We start from the raw sequence: 19,845 nt of genomic DNA, 5'->3' as shown, positions 1-19,845 counted from the left end.
AGGCAACCAAAAAGAAAAAAAAAAAATTAAGCAGGCAACAAATAATTTTACCATTACCAGGTAATATGTGTTAATTGCTCAGTTTATATACTCAGAATGACATACCATTAGAGACTGTGTATGCATTGTAACTAGAGCATTAATAAATTTAAAATGTGCCTATTAGGATGACAGCTTTGGAGGTGCAAAGGAATAACAGTTATCACTTGGCAGAAGCCGCTCTCACCCCATCTGCCGAGACTTTGCATACATTTTCAGCTTCCTGAGCAATGATTAGGCCTGTCAGAACCTCTTTAACCTTCTAACTGCTGGTCCCCACTGGCCGTAATTAGAGACTAATGAATTCAGAAGATGCAGGCCGTGAGGAAAACTGCCTTGACAGTTTGTGTACAAATTAAGCCCCAATTACTTCATGCATCTTTTGCATCGCTGATACAAGTCTCTGTTATTATTTTTGAATATGGTCATTTTAGCAGAAACGAAGAACTTGGCTAATGTATTTTGTCATTTTTATGGCTCGTCATAAAGAAAAAACATACTGGGAGGGTCATGAATATGTGAAATAAACTACGGCAGATTATAAAAAGAAATTAATTTTCCTCTTGGGAATACCCTACCACCTTTTTATCCCTCCTGCTGGATATACTTATTAATATGGTTATTGTTATTCAGATAATATCTGCCGCCACCCAAGGAGCCTGACTGACTAGCAGGTTGTCTGGTTTAGGTTTAGAGCACTGGTAAGGAACATTTGAAAGTGAGATGCCCTTCGTCTTTAGTACCAGCTACAGAGATTGCTTGAAGAACACTGGCAGAAAAATCTTTGTTCTCTGCCCTCACCTGCTCCTCAACCTTTTACAGCCATGGCAAAGTTTGCAAATCCAAGAGGTATGACTTTCAAACCACAATACTAAGGTCCAATGCCACATTCCCTTAAAAACTCTAGAAATCATATTTAATGTTGTTTCAGTCCCCACTGTCCAGCTTAACCAGATACTCAATCTCCGTCATTTGGGGAACCACTTATCCTACTCGATGGGATCACAGAAGAATCCTGGCTTATGTTTCCAGAATGCCAGAGGAGTAGTAGGGTTTCTGGATGATGGTTATCACCTTTATGTTTTTTTCTTTAGCTTCAAGATGCTGCTGCTGAAAGCTGGCCCTGCCATCTGTCTGTGGTCCCTGCTGCTCCGGGCAGCTCAGAGGTCCCTCTACCGATGGTCCTTCCTCTCAGGGAACCAATCTCCGGCCGCCATCCTCCACTGAAGTTCCTGCATGTCGAGGGACTCCTGTCTGCCCTCTGTCTCTGCTCCACACCAGCCTCAGAAAAAGTTAAAACTCTCCCTTCTGTTTGGCCACCTTCACTTCCTCAGCTCAAGGCACTTCTCTCTATTCCCTCCAGAATAATGGCCCCCCAAAATGTCTACCTCTTAATCCCCAGAACCTGTGAATACGTTACGTTATCTTACATGGTAAAAGGAAATTTGCAGATGTGGTAAGTTCAGGATCGTGGGATGGGGAGATTATCTAGGTGGGCCCAATCTAATCACAAGAGTCCTTATAAGAGGGAGGCAAGAGGATTAGAAAAAGTCGTGGGAGGTGAAGATGGAAGCAAGAGGTTGTAGTGATGCAAGGGGGGGGCCACAAGCCAAGGAATGCAGGTGGCCTCTAGAAGCTGAAAAAGGCCAAGCAGCTAATTCTCCCTTTAAGTCTCCAGAAGGAACTAGCCCTGCCAACACTTTGATTTTAAACTTCTGATCTCCAGAATTATAAGGAAACAAATGTGTGTTGTTTAAGCCACCAAATTTATGGTAATTTGTTACAGCAGCCACAGGAAACCAATACACCTTCTCCCACAGAAACATAAAGATTTGGGTTTGTGTTCCATTACAACAGTATATGGAACAATATTATATATTACAATAGTTATTATTCCAATAAAAGTAATTATCCCAATAATTTATCTTAGATAAGTTATTATAGTCTCTGTATTCTCATCTCTAAGATTGAAATCATATACTATCCTCATGAAGTTATTATGAGAATTAACGGGATTAAAGAACCTAATTTGACATGTGGAACATAGTAGATACTCAATAAAAAGTTGACAAAGCACAGCTCGAGCCTTAGTGTGAATATAAGCCAAGTGTTTTAGTCCCTGCCTCGTTTCCTCTGTATCTTTCACCCCAGCTCCTTGCAACCGGATCTAGTGATGGTCTCCATGTGCAGGTTCCAGCCTATCTGCTCCTGAATGGCAGGAAGCAATGGTCTCTGTGCAGTAGATTTGAACTTGACCTACTCTCTTAGGCTCTGACTCCTGTGACCCAGACTCATCTATTTGGTTTCTAGCCTCACCTCCAGGTCTCTCTTCCAGCCAAAAATTATGTGGGTCCCAAACCTGCTGAGGAAGATTCTAGTGCTTAAGTAGCTCTGAAGTTTTAGGTGAGCCTGCCTACTACGTTGGTTTCATCCTGGGATTGGGTATCAGCCTAAGCACTTCACCCTTAAGAGGAAGAAGCCTTAATTCTATTTGCTTGCCCTGCTGAGGACTCCTGTTCTAGGACCAGAAGCTACGCCCTCAACCCAACCCAGTGACTAGAGCACAGGGTCCATCTAGCTCTTATTCATCTCTTTTCTGGACTTATTTCCCTCCCTTCTACCCTCAGATTTAACTGTATACATCAGCCGTCCTTGGAAAGCTCCCTGGATAAAAACTAAAAGCCAGCTTAACTCCTAGGACTTGACCCGTACCTTAATGCCTTGCTGTTATGCTCCAAGCAACTCATCAGATACCTTGGGGCCAACATTATTCAGAATTACGACTGAAGTTCCTGTACTCAGTCAGAGTTCTTGGACCCCTGAATTGCCCTCTCCATACCTACCCAGGAAGCAAATTTCCCCCAGATCAGCAAACACCCACTGTAGATTCTCCTCTCCTCATGTCGTACATCTCCATCAGTGCATTGCAATGGTGGCTCCGAGTTCTAATTATTAAAGAGAAAGGCCAAATAAAAACTTGGGCCACGGCTTAAACACTGACTTAGAAACTCATTTCCTTAGACAGATTTATTAAAAAGCAATATTTAGAAGAAGAAGAATATCGATTTCTTTATTCTATTCTATTTAATATAGGAAATGTGGCATGAATTGCAAGTGAATAGTTTCTCCTGGCTCAAAGGATTCATGCTTGGTGGGACACTTTACATTATTCTCAGGGTGTGCAACAACAGATTAGGTTAATCATATGAAATTGCTGATATTTAACTGTTTTTGACCTCCAAAAACAGCAGTTTCATATGGTTCAACTTAATATAACGTTGTTTGCTGAAGAGTGGAATAGGAGCCTATTTGCTGAATTACTTGAAAACTTACCAGTGAAACTAACCCTTGTGGACTTTCCTCCTTTCCTTAGACATTACAGCAGGTCAAATTCAAAATTCCTATAGAGAAAGTAAAAACCGAAATGAACAGAAGTTACATAATTAGCGTAGTGTTTGCAGACTTAGAGATCCTCTTTACCTGGCTTTGTTGCTCGTTAATATAAAACCTACTGCAGAGTCGACGGCCTTTAGTTGTGGAAAGCCAGTAGGAATCATAATCCTCCTTCTCTGCTTCGCTGTCACGTGAGTGTGGCCCATGTGTGTGAGGTGATGAAAACAGCCACACATGGCTATACGCAGAGGCCGTCTCATTAGCAAATTTCCCTTTAAGTCTGCCCTCACTGACTTTGCACAAAAATTTCTCTAATGACCACTTAGAACCTTTGCCAAAGACAGTTCCTGAAAATCCTATACAGTTCAATTTTAAACTTTTTTTAAGGGTTTGGATGGCTTACAAATAAAAATGACAAGATCCATATACAATTGCAAGTAAGCAATGTCCAAAACAGCATGATCTGGGAAACACCTACAGTGGCCCTCTCTTAGCTGAAATTCCCATCATTCAACACTCTCTTTAATTAAGGTTTTGAGGGCTTAATAAAATTTCAGGTATGCCATATGGGAGAGATACCACATAAAATTATAACCAGACATGTATTTATACCTTAGTGCGAGTTGTGTAGTACATCAGCTATTTTGCTAACCTGCTATGATGGTACACAATATAGTTAGGGTTCAGCAGACAGTGAGGGGAAAGGTCTCTATCACTGGACAAGTTTAACTGATATGTCACCGTGGAGGGCCTATGGTCACTGGTGTGAGGGCAGAGGGCCAAAGAAGAAGGGAGATTCCAAAATGGCAGATAGTCCACAGAGATTTTCCTACATCACAATTTTCATGAAGTTCTACTCTGTCTTATGGGGCAGACTGCCTGCCTTATAAAAGCAGTATATTTCAGAAGAATCAATCTTCTGAGCCATCTTGACACAGTGTGGCTGGTATATAGTGAAGGTTCTATGATGAATACCTGTCAAAGACTTCCTGGGGCATGCCGGCACCCCCACACAAAGGGAATACTTGAAAACCCTATCCCAGATAAGGATCAAGGGTCCCAGGTTATTCTTATTTGTGTTAGAGTGACCTTTCTAGTGATAGTTTTGAATTAGGTTTACAAAAGAACAGACTCAGTCTAGTGGAAAATTATGCCCAGAGACCTGGTCTGCAGTCACAAGGTACAGGTTGTCTCAAACCAGGCCTTCTCATAGACTCCCAACTTGGCTACTGCTTGAAGGGGTGGTAATGAGAAGCATCAGAGTTGGGGAGGGGGACCGGGACAGCTCTCCAGCCTTCCTCAGACAAGCTTTAGGGAGGGCTCAGGAGAAGAAGGCAGACTAAATGACACAGTCCAGAACTGTGTGTTAGATTCAAAGAATCCCAGAATGGGAACCTGTGGCCCAGAAAGGCCAAATCATGACGACTTTTTCCCTCTGTGATGGAGACATGGCCCACTAAATCTTTGATGCTTAATTGGCAACTTGAGACACTCCTTTTTTTTTTTTTTGAGGAAGATTAGCCCTGAGCTAACCACTGCCAGTCCTCCTCTTTTTGCTGAGGAAGCCTGGCCCTGAGCTAACATCGTGCCCATCTTCCTCTACTTTATATGTGGGACTCCTACCACAGCATGGCGTGCCAAGCGGTGCCATGTCCGCACCCGGGATCTGAACCAGTGAATCCCGGGCCGCCAAGAAGTGGAACGTGCGAACTTAACCACTGTGCCACCGGGCCAGCCCGAGACACTCCTTATGTAAACATATCTTCATGATGATGGTCTTGAAATGAACTTCAAAGAGTGGTACTGTGGGCCGGGGCCAGAAAACTGCACCCCACTGACAGCCAGAGCGCCAGGTTCTTACACGGTCTCCAGCAAGCCAGGTGTTATACCTACCTTCATTCTCCCTCCCAGGAAAAGTGAAAAGCATCTCAGATGATTTCTACTCAAATCTGAGATCGTTCACTCATTCATTCGACTGACATTTACTAGGCTTTTAACAGACCTCACCCACTGATGAGGTCCTGAGGTAATGGCCCATCCATGGTGTCTGGAAGGGCTTCTCTTTGTGTCTCTTCTATTCCCACCTTCCACCTCTTGGCTCTGAGATTTCCACGCTTCTTCAACATAGGATCTCTCTATTTCAGAGGAGATTCTGTGGCCTTTATATGTGTAAAGTTAATTTACATGGAAGCATGGTAAACAACTTAGGCTCCGACGGGGAGGTAGGCCTGGCCCCTCCACACCCTGGCACTACCCAACACAGAAACATCATCCATTCCAAAGCTAAAGGATTCCTCAGGCAGGTGGACTCAAGGGGTAGGACGCAGGGCACATGCAGCATGCTGAGCCACAGGTTTTAACTCTATCTCACTCTGTCTCAGCCACTGGAGGTGTGATGAGTCAGGGCAGCCTGCTACTGTGTAGGTGGAAGCTTTTTAATCTCATTCATGTTCTATCCATTTTTAGAACATACCACAGGACTTTCCTTAGAAAGCCTCATTCATTCGGTGGGTTTGCTTCCAAATTATATATCAAATTATTATTACTTCTTTTAGAGGGAGAATATTAAATTCATCCAAAATGATTTTAAATATCTTAAAGTGTGATTGGCTGGTAATTGTTTATGATGATAAAGCAAACAATGTTCACCATGATACTGGGAGAGCCTGAGCCATAGCCAATGTCCCATAACTGCTCTCTTAGGAGCGTCCTTTCCACCACTGTTCAAGTCCACTGCCTTATTGTGTTTTTATAAGTCTCTTTATCTCACTAAAAACATACTCCTTCAAGGATGGAGATTGGTTTATTCATCTATCTCTCCAGAGTTCCCAGTTTACCTACAGCAAAGTCTTCAAAACACACTGTAAAATCAAATTAAAATGTATCCTTAACAATGAACATATTCTTAACAGTTAAAATGTATTGTTAGCAGTTAAATATATTCTTAAGAGTTAATTTCTAAAGGTCTCCTTTCCATATAGCCCTGCTTGTACATGCGCACACACACACACACACACACACACACACTAAAATAATTTCCTAAAACTGAGAAGGTAATTTTCACATCACTGCCTTCAGAGTGTAGGCTTTCTAAAGATAAGGACTGATTGTTTTCTGTACTCTGTATTTGGCATGGCACCTAGTCTGTGGGACTACCCATTAATTCAACAAATACTTATTTAGTGCTTTTGTAGGGCTGGAGAGAGAGCAGTCACTGACAGGAGTCTCACTCTCACAGAGTTTGCATTCTAGTGTGTTGTGAGGAGATGTGGGAATGGGAAACAGAAAATTAAGAAGCAAATAAGAAAATAGCAGATACTATAAAGTCTCTTAAAAAAGAAGATGATGGATAGTGACTAGATGTATGGAGAGTGCTATTTTATGTTGAGATTCAAAAAAGGTCTTTTGAAAATCAAAATTAAATTAAAAACTTATTTAGTGTCCACACAACAAGAAGGGGCTGCCATGTGAACATGTGGAACAGGAGCATCCTAGGATCCTAGGAAGAGGTGACAGCCAATGTGCCAAAGGAGGGACAGGCTTGGAATGTTGAGGGCTCAAAGGAAAGCCAGGGTGGCTGAAGCATCATGGATGATGAGGAAAAGTTCAGGAGATGAGGTCAGAGAAGTGGGCAGGAGCCAGATCATGGGGAGCCCTGAAGGTCTGGAAGCATGTTTGAAGTTTTGCAAAGGCAACAGAAGCCATTAGATGTGTGAGGGAGGAAAGTGGCATGACCTGATTTATGTTTTAAAGATACCCCCAATGTCTATGTGGAGAATGGTAGGCAGGTAAGAGGAGAAACAGACTGGCTAGTTAGGAGGCTACTGCAGAAGGCCCCCTGAGAGACAGCTCTGTCTGGGGGAGGCCAGCAGTAGTAACAGCTGCACAAGTATTCTCCAAAAGATGCAGGGGAAGGCATTCTGCACAGAGGAACAGCATGAGCAGAGGCAGGAACGCATGGAAGACGTCCACAAGTTCAGCGAGCTGAGAGTCCAGCACATCTGGAAAAAAAGGTGTCAAAACAGAAAAAAAACCCATATTCACAATAGAGCCAAAACATGCTAAACACATAGGAATCAACAAGAAAGCAAAACATGAAAAACTTTTTAAAAAATAGTGTAAACAGAGCTAAGGGATATAGAAAAAGACCAAAATGAGCATAGATACATGCACACACTTTGAATGGCAGATTCAACTAAGAAAAGGTGTCAATTCTCCCCAAATTATTTTCTACATGTAATGAAATCCCCATCAAATTCCAAATGGGGTTTTGGGATGAGTAACTTGGCAAAAATTTTCTCAACTTCGTGTGGAAGAATATCGATGTGAAAATAACGAAGACATACACACCCACAATCAAATGTGTTACCGGTCGTGGCGTGCATTAACCGGGACAGGAGCACTGCATCGCTCCCTCTTCTCTTTCCAACTGAGGTTGTAGCTAAAGACAACTGCCCTCTTGCACTTGGCCTTGCAGCAGTATTTTTCAAACTTTTTTTGACCATAAACCACATAAAGCATTATGATTTATATAAGGACACATATTATTGAAACAAAAATTTCATAAATAATATATGCCCTTACTACATGTGACTCACATTTATAGTTTTTATTCTATTTTATTCTATTCTGTGCAACTCTCTTTGGTTAAGAAATAATATGCAGTCAGAACCCTCTTAATTGATTTCACGGCTCACTAATGTGCCAGGACCCACAGTTTGAAAAACACTGCCCTTGGGGTGTCTGTTCTGCTTCCTCAGCCTCTGAGATGATCTCATCACCATCCCCATCTTACTGGCCAAGCAGCAACCCCTTTGGCTGAAGATCTCACTCACGTTGCTTAAATACGAGATTTAAATATGAGAGCGTGCTTCCTTTAGATTTCCTTCTAGCCAGAGGATGGAGAGAACAAGTAAATCTCAATTGATTGGGAAACAAGGGAAGGGAAATGGAATGTATTGTTTGTTTTTTCCTATAATGATGATTAAGATTGAATCAAGCTCTCAGCCTTTCCTTGTGGGGAGCCTCAGCTCGCATCTCTGGAATAGCTTTCCTCGTCCACGTGTTAGACCCATTCAGCTCTTCTCTTCCATCAGACCAGTCTTTTAAACAATAGAAGGAGGGTTTAAGAACATATTCAACATATTGCATGGAAGACAGTAACCTTCTAATGCAAGATACTTGTTTTTAACTGTGCAGAACTAAGTACCTTCTAAAAAAAGTCAAAGCTACAACTCTGTTCTCTCTCTATAAAAATTTAAAATCACATTGATTACCCATCTGGCATATCTTCTAATTATATATCTCTTAGTGGACTAATGCTCCCTTCAGAAGTGAAACAGAAAATATACAAAGCGAAACACGATTAATAATTTCTTTTTGTTCTGTTTTTCAGGACAAGTTTCCACTCATTCACACTCTCCACTGAAAATGTTTCGTAACTATGCCCAAAGACAGACGTGATCAAGTGGCCCCTGGTTCTCCGTTTAACAGGAAGGGAGAGACATGGGAGCAAAATTCACTTTTCAGTAGAAAGGCATTGATAGCGCGGGCACCCTGTACTGGTTTTTATCTTTACAGCTGTGTGCGTGTGTGTGCATATGTGTATAAGTGTATGTATGTGTGCGTGTGTGTGTGTTTTGAAACATATTTTTCTGAGTTAACTTTCACCTCTATTCTATCAGGTATCTAATAAGTTCAGTTTTGCCTCAACCAACCAGTTCTCTGGATAATTAGGCAAATGTATTTGGTTGAACAAGCCACATTGCTTACGCTTGAGACAAAATGCTATTTTTTACGAAGCTGCATCATATTCGGCTCACTATTCCAGAATATCTGATATCCCACTAGCCGAATTATGCACACTCAGTCAAAATTGCACGGAGTACCCTATGAATTGCCAGTAATTTACCTTTAATGCTTTTCTATCATTTTCTTTGCACATTTGTCCCCTTTCAGCCCCCTTTCTCCATCAACAGCCTACAAGAATCTATACTCCCTTGCTCCCACCAAAAGAGAAGTCACTAGTTTCCTAGTATAAGTTAAAGTGCAAGTTGCATGAAAACTTTAACATGTAATATTTTTCTTCATAAAGTACATAAAGAGCACAATCAGGCTATGGCTTACACTGTTAGTTATCTATTCAATAGTCACACCTATATTCTTCCTTAAGAACAGAGCCCCAATATTCTTTGGAGTGGCAACATAGTAACTAAATATTTGTTTTCCCAGAATCCTTTGCATCTTAGAGTGACCATATGACCTGTGTCAGGCCAACAAGCCCTAAGCAGAAGGCTTCTGGAAGTCTCCAAAAGAGCCTTTATTTTCTTGATTTTAAAGAACAGGTATGGCTGGCACTGCCTTTCCATCTTCTTCTTGCCCTGAGCAAAAACTTGTGTAACGTCTGGAGCTGAAGCAACCTTCCTTAGATCATGAGGCAAAAAGCGGGAAAATTACAAAGACATTGGCTCTGAGATCTCTGAGCCACTGAACCAACACTGACAGCCCACTCCCTTCAGACTTCTACTTTTACGAGAAAAATGAATCCTTATTTGTTTAAGCCACAAGTTAGTCAAGTATTCTGTTACTTGCATCCTAACTGAGATGCATGAAAGATGTCATGTCAAGTTCCATTGCCCAAAGACTCTAGGGGGGTGCCTCAGGGACCAATGTGGAGAACAAGTCAAAGGCCAGGCCAGCAGGAGGCACTCCCCCGCTTACCAGCACCTGATTTCCAGAGACCAGCTCACCTTTTATCTTATATATTGAGGTTATAATAGAATTCATCTGAGAAAAATAAATTATTCTGTCTAAGACTGTGTTTGAAACCACCAAATTAGATACTTTTTCCAGCAGATTTGTTGGCCTTACTATGGAAAGAAGCCTAAAGAAATGAATCATTACTAACGGGATTTTAGCAATATGGTGTCTATAAGAGGAGGTATTTTAACAAGAAAAAACTAGCCTGGATCCTCTCTGATTAAGTCACTTTCTCTTTCTCCCCATATGGCCTGTTCTGAGGACCAACCTGATATCATATATTTTTTCCAAATAGGTGGGTTGTTCTACCAAGAGATTCAAAGAAGACCCACAGAATCCTGTATCTTCACTGAGTTCCAGGGATCAAAGCCTGTGTGGGAGGTAAATATAGAGACCTAAAGAATGTTTTTAAATTAATAACGAGTTCTTCAGAAGAGAAGAAGCTGCACAGAGGTGGGGAGGCATCTACCTGCTTTTGTGTCTCTCGGTGACCCTGGCCTTGGGGAAGGCTGGATTGTTGGCAAGTCTTGAGACCAACGTTCTGGTGAGTTATCTCCTGCACCGAAAGGGCTCGATGCGTATTTATGTAATGTTGGTGTCCGGAAATGGTTTGCGTACCCTGAATTTTGGTGTTCAGACTCACATTTTAAATCCACTATGGGCTCTCACAAGTTAAAACAAAGAATTGCTTGAAAGCGAGAATAATGCCTGTCCACCCCCCTCCCCCCTCACTTGCACACCCTCCCCCTCACCTTGAACTTTATCCCTCCTGCAAGGTCAGTGTTATTTTGCTCACTACACTTCTGCTCTCCTCATGCACTCAGTACCTTAGAGTGTGGGCTTTAGAACTACGGACGCCTTAGTTTCGTTCCAGGTCAGCCACTTACTGCCTCTGTGACCTTGGGCTGATCACTTAACATCTCTGTGCTTCAGCTTCCTCATGCCTAAAGCAGGTATAAGAACAGTACCTACCTGGTGGGTTCTTATGAGGCTTAAATAATTTAAAGTATGCAAAGCGCCTAGAACGGTTCCTGGGACACAGTAAGTGTTAAATGAGGGTTCGCAATGATGGTTCTCATTGTCATTACTTCTCTGTTGCCAAGTTTCATCTCCCCATTGGTAACTGGGGATAACAATGCCCCATACCATTAGCTCTGAGCAAGTGGATAAGCATTAACACAATAACTGTTGTTGCTGGCTCGTGCGATGTCCCGCACTGGAAATGCTTCTCGCCTAAGCTCCGCCTGCTCAGAGCTTCTCAGCAATTTAGATCACCCATGATTCAAGCTTCCTTTTTGAAGCCTTTTCCAGCTTCGGTAGTCCACCCTGTCTTCTCCTATTACAAATAACCACAACGACTAATACTAGTACCTAGCAATTTAGTACCAAATCATAGGTTGTCTTTTAATGATCTTTATCACTTCAATTTCCTATGACAACTTTAAACTTCCTACGTGCAAGGATTCGTTCCTCCTCACTTCTTAACACTGTTTAGTATATCGCCCAGTGCTGGGCATATGGGAAGAGCTTAACAAATATTTGTTGATTGCTCTACTCATCTTTACTCTAAGTTCATATTTTTATATGCATACATAGAGTTTCTTTCAAAGCAGGTTACATCTGTAGTATAGCAAAGTACCAGAAAAAGCATCTACAGGATCATACCTACACTAGAATTGGGCATAAACCCAGTATCAGAGGAAGCTTGGAAAGGATTTCCTGCCTCTGTGATGCCAAAAGGAGACAGGCTTTTTATTCCCTGAAACAGAAAAAAAAAAAAAGAATGAGGCAGCATCTTCTTGATCTTATTTCATGAATCGAAATTTCCCCTTCCCATAGGCCTTACCATAGCCAAATTAAAGAAACAGATGTTTGCATAAAAAAATCTCCCCGGAGTCAGTGTGGCTGTTTATTCAATTTTCACCCTGCCATCCAGACTCAGGTTATGTCCAACAGAACCCAAACAACAAGTTGGAATGTACGAATTTCAGCCTGGGGAAGAGTTCAAGGAGAGGTGAGATGGCCCTCCATCAGAGATGCTGGAGAGAAGAGCTCACCGGGATGAGAAGCAGAACAAGAGAATGGCATTTCCCACTAAGAGAACAACTTCTTTTCTCAGCTCCGGATCCCTAATCCCATGGGCCCTACTGTTTCCTGAGTGAAGACACTGTCTTTGGGGTGTCCCTGTCAGCTTCTATCACCTCCCTATAGTCCCCCAACACTAAAAGTAATGTTCAAATTTTGTCTGGGCCTAATAAGTTCACAGAGCTGTTGCACATTGATGAACTAGTGTGTGCATCTCTTTTTTTGATTCCCTGCTGAGTTTGTACATTTTGATTGTCATATGAGCTGTGAGTAATTACATCAGTGCAGACGATGGCTCTGTCTTAGCGATCCACAAATCTGTTAAGTTTGTCTATTTCAACTTCTTTTCTCCAACATTACCTTAGTAAGATCTTTGTGAAACATGAAGAGCGTAGGAGAGATGTTTCTTAACCCAAGTTACAACATCTGAGAGGTGAGAACTGCAAGCCTAGCTCTGATTGCAACATCTGCTCTGAACAAGGGCACCGAGGGACCCGCCGTCAGATTTTTTTGTCTTAAGGATGATCACCATGTATGTTCACAAATAAAAACATGAAGCGTTCTGACAGCCAAGCAAACCGTGAAGAATTAAACTTCCTCAACAGGAACACACACTGCAACATCCTTGTTGCTATTTATTGGAAGAAACTCCTTCATTCAGGGCCTCTTGACTTCCTTCCCGTGACTGCCTGCCCAACCCCCGTCAGGTTTATCCCTCGTAGACATGTTTCTGCACAAGGGCAAGATTCCACTTGGAGAGGGAACGGTCCAGTTTTGAAGGAATCAGTTTCTTAATGATAAATTCAGACTTTTCCAGTAAAGATGTTTGAGGCAGTGTGTTCAGTAGCAGGGAAAGGAAGTTTACAAAGGAACCAGCGCCTCCCTGGGCAAAAGCTCACAGTGACTCACCAACGCCTTCCCAGCCAGCCCTTGGAATTTCATCCCTCTGTTCTCGGGCCTCAGACTGTCCTTCTTCCCACAGACCCTGCGACACATCAGTGAGCTCCAGACGACCGAGGCCGGCCTGTCTTCCCTGACCATTTTCATCCTCATGTTCTCCTCCCACTGCTTTTCCTATGCCAGTTTTTTCACGGCAAATCCTCTCTCCACCCTCCATTGACCAAAATCCTACCCTCCTTCAATGCCTAATGCAACGGTTTGTTTTCCAGGAGCCTCTCCTGATCATTCCGCTGACGGTGACTGCTCCATCCCTTACGGTCCTGTAGACCCATGCTAAAGCATTTGTCACATTCTGCCTCATGTGATAGACATTTGTACACTGGCCCGATACCCACTGCAACATTGTGGTCTCCAGGAGAGGACCCAATAAAGAAACATCTTGAGCACAAAATAGCGTGCCTTGTTGAATGGACTGAATTATGTCCCCACCCCAAGTTGACGTGTTGAAGCCCCAACCCCCAAAGTGACTGTATTTGGAGACAGGGCCCTTAGGAGGAAATTAAAGTTAAATGAGGTCATAAGCATGAGGTCGCTCTCTCCACAGACATGCAATGAAGAAAGGCCATGCGAGGACACAGCAAGAAGGTGGCCATCTGCAAGCCAGGAAGAGAGCCCTCAAAAGACCCGAGCCCTGTTGGACCTTGATTTTGGACTTCCCAGTCTCCAGAACTGTGAGAAAATAAGTTTCTGCTGTTTAAGCCACATAGTCTATGGTACTTTTTGTGGCAGCTGAGCAGGACACTCCTACATGATGAAACATCAATAAACATATTGATGTTGTACATTGACTCTATGAATGGGGGCATCAGGAAGACAGGAGAGGTGTTATCTGAGGGGTTTCGTCCCCTCTATCCACCACATCTGTGTCCCTTTCACTGGCTAACTGTAGTGTGAGCTAGTGTGGCAGCTGGCAAGTCTACAGCGCAGGCGGTCAGGTGGGAAATTCAGGGAAGAGTTGGTGTTGCAATCTTCAGTCCTAAATTTGCAGGCTAGAAACTTGAGCAGGGTTTCTGTGTTGCAGTCTTGAAGCAGAATTTCTTTTTCTTTGCAAAACCTTAGTCTTTGTTCTTAAGGTCTTCAAGTGATTAGATGAGGCCCACCCCCCTTACTGAGAATAATCTGCTTTACTCAAAGTCTATTGATTTAAATGTTAATCACACCTAAAAAGCATCTTCACAGTAACATTCAGACTGGAGTTTGACCAAACAACAGCACACCATCACCAGCCAAGTTGACACATAAAATTAACCATCACTAATAGAGACAAAACTCCAACTAAATGTATTTAGCTAACAGATATTTTTAGCATAGGGTAATATTGTTTCCCAACAATCCATGGGAATCCCTTCCTCTTGGCTAAGTTTCTTGAAACACCTAAGCCAAAAAAACCTACTGAATCCCAAATTGAAACAGTGGAATGTTCTGGAATTTCCTCCAGCACAGAATAGTAGAATAAAGTCCCAAAATGCTTGCACTTATCTGGAAGATATTTTAGGACCATCTCAATGAATCCTAGAAAAGTATCGACTAACCCAGTTTTCAAAGAAAAACACTTGATCGGTTCCATTTGAAATAAAGCCTAACCATTTAGGCAGATAATTTTTAAATACTATAACAGGAAGTTGATGAGAGAATAAAGTTGATGACAGAATAAAACTCAATGAACGGATGTTCTGCCCAATAAGAGAGAGGTTATTTTCTCCTCTCCTCTCTTTTCTTCTCTTCTCCTCTCTTCTCTCTCTCCCTCACTTTTAAATATTATTTTTTATGACTTCTTGGCAGGAGAAAACGACTCTTTAAAACTGTGACCCAATGTCACGGAGAAAACAGACTAGTCTCGTAAACTAATGGCTGTTGTTGAGGGCTCCTTGAGTGATATTCAGCTAGAAAAAAAAAGAAAAGAACTTTGCAGTAAACGACCTTCACGGAAGAAGACTATTCATGTTAATTAGTAGCTCTTCTCAAATATGATTCATATATGCATTAGGCCATGCCATGCCGAACAATGCACGCATTGTCATAAACATCAAGATAAGTCTCAAGCATGCTTATCAAAATTTTAGAAAACTCTAGCTAGGGTTTTTTTTCATAAGATTGTGACTTACTGCTCCTAGTGCATTGCACAATAGTCTCTCTCCTAATGGCTTTTAGCTTTGCCACTGCCAACTTTTATATTTAAAATCCATACAATTATGGACAATTTATGAACATTATGAGGCTTTTCTTTTCTGCACTGATTCTTACTGATTCAAGCCAGCTTTTATCCTTAGCAAATCAAATGCATTTTGCTTACAACACTAGATTCATTCTCACATATTCCACTTTATTCTTACTATTAGTATTCCTTATTATGCATATTTAATTTAAGAATGCATTTTCTCCATTAAAAAATTAGAATATGCTGAAAGAAGTACTAGAAGGTGATTATTTGCTTTAGTTTGCTTTTATTAACTATGTAAGCCCTGATACGCTCTTCCCAAAGTTAAGAGCAAGAGACAAAAACGCTGAAAAGGACAAAAAAATTAAAATTAAAATCTGCTTAAATATCACAGACCTTCTTTATATAATGATGCTGTATAAAGTATCAAATTCAAATAAGAGAATGGCTAAAAATCTTTCAATATTATGTGAATGCAGAAAGGATATAAATTTGCTAGAGTTCCTTAAGCAAAAACACCACTAGTATGTTTCTTTAGAGACCCACCTGGCAAGATGCACCTTGAAAAAAGCAAAAGTATGAAGTCAAGCATGGACCTTATCCCCCTTCACACACCCTGTCCCTCCACCAGCCCACTCTCCCCACTAAAACAGGAAAATTAATGGACCAAACCTTAGTGTTTGTCCTTACATTAAACTCTTTAACAAAATAGTTGGGTCTGCAAGAAAATAAGTAACCCGTTAGAGCTCCTTTCTTAATTCTGCAAGCGTTGATTGGAGGCCATCAGCCAAGCGATATGGGTGTTTTTACTATGTGTTGTCTAACAAGTTTGAATCTCCCTACTTCCACTCCGAAGTTTTTGCTTTAATTGGTTGTTTTAAAATTGTAAGGGCAAACCAAGTAACTGAGGTCCCATCTCTACGTGACGGATGGGAGCTGTCGCATCTTCCTCCCCACCTCATTGGCATGGCTTCACCATCACACACACCTGGGTTACTTTGGTTTGCAGACCAGCAGTCCTATATGGACCACAACGACTAGCAGGGAAGAACAAAGAGCACGTTTGTTAATTTCCTGCTTACGCTGTGTTTAAGGGTTAGCATTTGCTATTGGTTTGAGACCTTAAAATCTATAGACACCAGCTGATTTTGTCTCTCCTATGAAATCCAAATAAATTAAGACTGTCTAACATTTTTTGGCACCTACTGAGCATCTACATCAAAAGCTAGCGACTTTTGATATATTATCTGATCATAACACACCTACAAGAATTGCGGCCCCCATTGCATGGATAAAAATCTTGGTTCCTCCACTTACTAGCTCTGCGAATATACACATATTACTTAATCTCTCTGTGCCTCAGTTTTCTCATTGGAAAAACAAGGACAATAACATTACCTACTCCATAGAGTTGTAAGGATTAAATATAATGCATGTAAAACCCTCAGAACAGAGCTTTCTAAGACCAATTCCTCGCTATGTATCCCGGATCCTATGCCTCTAAGGGCATCTGGGATATTTCTCTCCACCTAATATTCCCTAATATTTTGGAATTTTTAATCTCTTAGCTAAAAAATAGAGGGGAATATAGCACAGCCTGCTCTGCAGGACTCCATACCCCCTGCTCTCTCAGCTAACAAATTGTGCCTCTATTTGACAGCCTCACTGCCCCTGGGTGGGCCCTAATGTCTGGAATGAAAACAGAATATTTAGTTAAGACCAATAAATGCCTTGAAAATAAAAATATAAACAAAACTTAATTAATTAGCTTGCTAATTATTCTCTCCTGAAACCATTTTTTTTCAGTTCTCCTACAACCATGATCAAAAACAAAACATCAAAAAATAGTAACGGTGCTCTTTTTTTTTGCTCTCTTGGCAATGAAAGTTAATCAAGTGCCCAACTGATCACATAGCGATCGGTTACTAATATCTGGAAAGTATCATTCAGCAATATCATATATAAATTTTCAGCCTAGTTTTAAAAGCTAGAAGCAAGGGTGAGGTGGGAGGGGACTTTTTCTATAGCCTTGATAATGATGCGACAATGAGTATCAGCGACCTAAGTTTAAATTCTGAAACCCCAAATTAAAATATTGGAAGTGTACCTCATTTATGATCTGTTAGCTGCCCTCCTTATAGGGGTCCAAAGATCCAAGTGTTTGTGTTCGTTGGGTGTTATTTCTAACGATACATTTTAGGATTGATGCCCGGCCTGAAATGCTGTGTTGATGTATCATTTTCCGGTAGTTATAGCTGCCTGTGAATTTGTATCTCTTGACCCTCTAGTGAGGGCTAGGTCTGATTAATCACGGCATTATTATGTCATGCATTCTAGCAGTCTGCCTCTGGAAGAAAGTCATGTCTGCTGCGGTACAATTATCTAAGACTGATGACACAGACCAAAGTCATTATAATAAATTTTATTTGGCATAGATCTTCTCACACAGCTCCAACCTCACAACCCACTTAGTAGGCACATAGGATTCTCCTTAGCAGGACTGCATTTTCACCATGCCAATAGAAAGCAAAAAACTTTTAATGGACATATTATATGCAAAATAATATAAGCTTTTTAGCAAAGGAAGACCAAGGATGTTGCTTGTTGGAGATGGATCTACTCGTGATGTAGATCCATCTCGTGCTTCCATCAGCTGGAGAAAGAACAGATTCAGCGATGCCTCTGAAAACCAGACAAAGACCTATCAGAGTCAGGGCATAAGCCTCTCCGCTTCCTAATTTCTTCACATTGAAATTCTAGACAGTTGCCAAATATTTGTGAGGTTTGGATGAGGAATTCAAGTGTGGATGATAATTAACGGTCAGCAGCGTGCTGTCCTTCGTGCACAGCATAGGGGAAGATGAGGCCTGAAAACCCCCTGAGAGCACGGAGAGGGTTCCTCTTGAATTTTCTGCTCATCCCTTGACCCTCCCGTTCCCAGTGAATCCTTTATTCATCTCTTGTTGACTCCCACAATACTACCCACTCTCCTCAACTAGCAGCCCTTCCAGGACTCTCTCTCAGAAAATGTCATTTTACGACTGTGAGCATTTGAGGTCATCAGACATGGCCACTTCAGACACCTCAAATTTCCCAATGTCCTGTCCTTACTCCTCCCCAAGCCCCATACCTCCATCTGTATTTGGATTCCAAGCCTCTGGGACTTTCTCTCCACCAAAACCTCCCCAGCATTTTGGAATCTTCAATCTCTTCTTCCTCAGTTCATACTCTCTCTCTATCTCACACACACAGACACACAGAGAAACAATCACAGTTGTGTCCCTAAGACTATTACGACAAAACAATACAAAGTAGGAAAAGAGACAAAAAGCAAAGGAGTAATCAAGATCAACAGATCTTATCCAGCAAGGGACACAGGAAGAAAATAATTTTTTTAACTAACTTAGTGACATATAACTTATATATTATTAATTACATCCATTTAAAGTACACAATTCAAATAGTTTTGACAAATGTGTGTATGCAGGAAACTGCCACTGCTATTAAGATACATAACATTTTCATAATTTCCCCAAATTACCTTGTGCCCCTTGACCGTCCATCGCTCCTCTACTCCTGGCCACAGGCAGCTCCTGATCTGCTTTTTGTCCCTATAGATTAGCTTGAATTCCCTAGCATTTTCCGTCAATGTAATCAGACAGTATGCGCTCTTTTTGTATCTGGCTTCTTTCACTTATTATAATCACTTTCAGATTCATCCATATTGGTGTGTATATCAGTGATTTGTTCTTTTTTATTGCTGAGTAATATTTGATTGTATTGCTATACGGCTATTTGCTTATTTATTCACCTATTGATGGACATTTGGATTATTTACAGTTTGGGGCTATTTCATATGAACTTCCATGAACATTGTGCATAATATTTTGTGTGGGCATATATTTTTATTTCTTTAGGTAAATACCCAGGATGGAACAGCTGGTGGTGTGGTGGGTATATGTTTAACTTTTTAAGAAACTGACAGCTTTCCAAAGTAGTGGCACCATTTTACATTCCCCCAGCAATATATGGGCGTTCTGGTTGTTCTACATCCTTGCCAAGCTTTAGTATTATCAGTCTTAAATTTCAATCATTCCACTGAGTATGTAGTGAGATCTCATTGTGGTTTTAATTTGCATTTCCCTGATAATTGATGATTTTGACCATCTTTTCATGTGTTTACTGGCCATTTGTAGACTTTCTTTTGTTAAATACATGTTCAAATCTTTTTTTCTATTTTCAAAATCATATTTTCTTATTATTGAGTTATAAAGGTTCATCATATATTCTAGATACAATTTCTTTGTCAAATACATGCATTGCAAATATCTTCTTTCATTTGGCCTTGTCTTTTCCTTTCTTTTTTTTTTTAGAGATTGGCACGTGAGCTAACATCTGTTGCCAATTTTCTTTTTCTTCTTCTTCTTCTTCTTTTCCCCAAAGCTCCCCAG

General features: G+C 41.2%; 1 long non-coding RNA gene across 3 annotated transcripts in view; it reads right to left on the bottom strand.

The window, feature by feature from the left end:
- The window catches only part of LOC111773473 (uncharacterized), a 168,286-nt gene that overhangs the window by 831 nt on the left and 147,610 nt on the right, over positions 1-19,845 (bottom strand). For 2 of the 3 annotated variants that reach the window (XR_011438502.1, XR_011438503.1), the window contains 4 exons: positions 11,857-11,950; positions 7,239-7,433; positions 3,373-3,440; positions 2,883-2,984 (listed from right to left, as the gene is read on the bottom strand). This is a non-coding gene — a long non-coding RNA (uncharacterized lncRNA). The remainder of the gene's footprint in view (positions 1-2,882; positions 2,985-3,372; positions 3,441-7,238; positions 7,434-11,856; positions 11,951-19,845) is intronic. The other variant, XR_011438501.1, reaches the window with a different exon arrangement.

The sequence above is a fragment of the Equus caballus genome, chromosome 5, assembly GCF_041296265.1.
Source record: "Equus caballus isolate H_3958 breed thoroughbred chromosome 5, TB-T2T, whole genome shotgun sequence".
NCBI lineage: Eukaryota > Metazoa > Chordata > Mammalia > Perissodactyla > Equidae > Equus > Equus caballus.
The sequence above is the reverse complement of the archived record's forward strand: the minus strand, read 5'-3'. Positions and strand labels throughout refer to the sequence as shown.